Source organism: Pygocentrus nattereri, chromosome 14 (genome assembly GCF_015220715.1).
Source record: "Pygocentrus nattereri isolate fPygNat1 chromosome 14, fPygNat1.pri, whole genome shotgun sequence".
In the NCBI taxonomy this organism is placed as follows: Eukaryota; Metazoa; Chordata; class Actinopteri; order Characiformes; family Serrasalmidae; genus Pygocentrus; species Pygocentrus nattereri.
This window is the reverse complement of record NC_051224.1, coordinates 33,503,377-33,506,823: the sequence shown is the minus strand read 5'-3', so window position 1 is coordinate 33,506,823 and position 3,447 is coordinate 33,503,377.

The window sequence follows — 3,447 nt, the reverse complement described above, 5'->3', positions numbered from 1 at the left end:
TTGATCTCTGGCCAGTTTTGTAGGACACCCCCTTCATCTTTGGCCTTCTGGTAGAAATTCTGAAAAGGGTTCATTTTTATTTATCTATTTATTATTATTGTTATTTTTTGGCAAATAATCTTATAATGATGCTGATGGATGTAGCCTAGCTGGCTTATGTGTTAGTGATTTGGTAATGGCATTCTCTTCAGCAGGTCAGATCAACTGGCTCAGCTCTCCAAGAAGAGCAGGCTCTTTTGGCTCTCTTCGTCCAGTAGAATGAACATTTGTTCCCAGAATTGGTGGTTAGTGATGTCATTCAATTCATTTTCCATAACACCTCTCATGTGTTGTCTGTACTTTAGCCTGGCTGGCTCTCACTGTGTGATTACATGCTTCAAAACATTATTGCAGCCACCAAGTAGGTGAAAAAAAACGGCAAAGGAGTAAATTGTTTGGCTTTGGCTAATTGAAAAACATGAAATACCTGTATGATGTGAGAATTTCACAGGTGACTTTGCTATGGGAACACAAAGTGTCATTTTACCTCACATTAGTTTGAAAACAGGCAAAAACAAAAGCAGAGATGAACTAACAAGCAGCAGTTTTGGGAAAACTATAGGCTCAGATCCAGGATGGGGGTCTTTCATCTCGCAGCCACAGCATCGTAACATCAACCCATTTGTTCTGCCCTACTTTACAAAATCAAAAACAGCTATTTAATGCAAGTCGGCTCGCATTGTTCGTCTTTAAGAGCCAGCTCAATGTCATGAATGACACCGCTAATATTTATGAAGAACATAAAAGTGCACTATTGCAGTGAGCGTGCTTTTGCTTGGCACGGCCTCGTCCTGCACAAGTGAAAGGCTCATAGGCTGAAAGTTGTAAACTTGAGGCCTTCTTTATGAGCCTCTGCTCTTTAGTTCCAGTTTATGACTCGTTTTATTTATTTATTTATTTATTTATTTATAGAATGCGCCAACAGGCTTTAATCTTATCTGTTGTCCGCATCAGGAGCATATCATAGATGAATAGAAATCATGACCCATTTACATGAGCTATTTTAAAAAACAATTGACGTGACAGTGATTGGCAGTAATAAATACTCCAGAGCGGAAAAAAATGGACCAAGTCCAAAATGGAAAAAACTTAAGCTTTTAATGACAAATGGATAAAGTAACTTTTATTATGGGATAGTTTATCCCTTTTTCTTTTAATGTTGACATCCTGTGGGTAAACTTGCAGACAGCCCTTTGTAGAAGAGTCGGTTGTGTTTCACGAACAGTTGAAAAATATTGCCAAGCTAGTTTGTGTTATAATATTCTCTATGGGGATTAATTCTAGACTCGTGACTAGGCCAAAGTCATTGGTGAAAACTAGGAACGCATTGCTGCCGATACTGGTGGCTCTGTGGGTGTTGGTGTTATGTAATCTATGCTCCCGTAACATCAATGCCCACCGTGTTTCGCAGCAGTTGTACTCTATATGCATGACACACAATAAGGCACACGAGAAATTTCTTCACCGTGTTTGCAAATATGACCGCTTAGACTTATAATGGGAGCTTGTGTGACCACCAGTTAGCTCACTAGTTATGGGTTATGGATATAATGTTAGTGCTAAGCATTCAAAAATCGGGAACTTAAATTAGTTGATTTAAAAAAAAAAAACATGCAAAATTATTGTCTTGAAAAGATTGTTACTTAAAAAGCTGAAGCTTGAATAACTTTGAGTTATAGTTACAGCCCAGTCATTTTAGATGGTGTCCATTGAGCTGGTACTACTCTAATTTTTTAAGTTCTACTTAATCTTAGGTTAGTTGGGTTAACTTGAATCAAAAACTCTTTTTGTCGTGGGATGTATTTGCGTCAACTAAAACAACTCCATTATATTAAATGAGTTGTTTTATGCCATAAAGAATGATGGGGTTAGATATGACTAGAATTTGGCCATTTCTGAGGACTAATATCTAAATGCATATCACTGTTGTATCTCGTATCTCCAAAATGAGAACTTTTACAGGAGAAGGAAGAAGCATACTTTACTTTTAATGGAAGTCAGTGGAACCAGATTTTTCCCAAGTAATTTAAGGAAGCAACACATTCAAAAAAGTTGGGCATGTTTACCACTGTGTTACAGCACTTCTTATAACAACACTCTGCTTTATGGTATTTTCTGTTTCATAATGCACCAAATGCTTTCAGTGGATGCAGGCAGGCCAGTTTAGCACCCAGACTCTTTTACTACAGAGCCATGCTGTTGTAATACATGCAGAATGTGACATCTGACATTGTCTTGCTGAAATAATCAGGGCCTTCACTGAAAAAGACGTCGTCTGGATGGCAGCATATGTTACCAAAACCTATTAATGTAATGTTCAGCGTTAGTGGTGCATGTCATGTGCACTAATACACCCTCTATACCATCACAGATGTTGGCTTTTGAATTATAAGCTGATAACAAACTGGATGGTCAGAAATTTTTCCAAGTCATTTTGGGCCGTTTCTTTTGGTCCATTTATCATGAAATTTACAGACAATGTTAAGGTAAGGGTAACAGGCAATTTCAAATTGTGTCAAAAGCAGAAAAACAACAAAAATGGGAATACGAGGTTTTCTTCCGACAGCGCATATATATATATATATATATATATATATATATATATATATATATATATATAAACCGCTTCCTTCAGGGTCGCAGGGCAGTTTTCGATATAATATTCAATAGAAGTTTTCAAAATATCGCCGCATAGAATCTAAGCTTTCTGTGAGTTACCATGTTTCCTATCCCTGTATAAAAGACGCTAGGCTTCTTTTATTGTTAGATTGTTCATTCAGAGCAGTTTGGATCGATAAGTGCTTATAATAAATTGTTTAAGGGTAACAATACAACATGTTTAATGTATTAATCATATTCCTATTCAAGTGTTTACTTGTTGAAAAATATAATTAGTGAGACAAACTAAATAAAAATCTGTACATTTTTGGTTTTGTTAGGTTTGGTTATGTTCCTTACATGTCGAATAAACACAGTCTAGCCAGGTTTTTGTTAATGTTAGGCCATGCTAGGGTTAATATTTACTAAACTATTGGATTTTCTCTGATAAGAAGTTATCTATCTCGCCAAAATGGGCAGGTTTCAGTGTTTAGTTTGAGCTTTAAGTCTGTAATCTTGACTAAATCATTTCATCGGGTGAAAGGAAGAACTGCAATGTACTGGCTGGTGGGCCACTTATATGTATGCAATACACTGTAAAACAGAAGCGGGGGGCCAATTAAAATCTATCCGTGGGGCGCATTTAGGTCTGGGTGTCTGAACTTTGGACACCCCTGCCTTAGACCATCTTGAATGATCAGGCCCAGAGAAGGCGGCAGGGTTTCTAGATGTTTATATATGGTTTCTTCTTTGCATCCTAGATTTTTAACTGCGACAAACTGTGTTCAGAGACTGTGGTTTTCAGAAGTG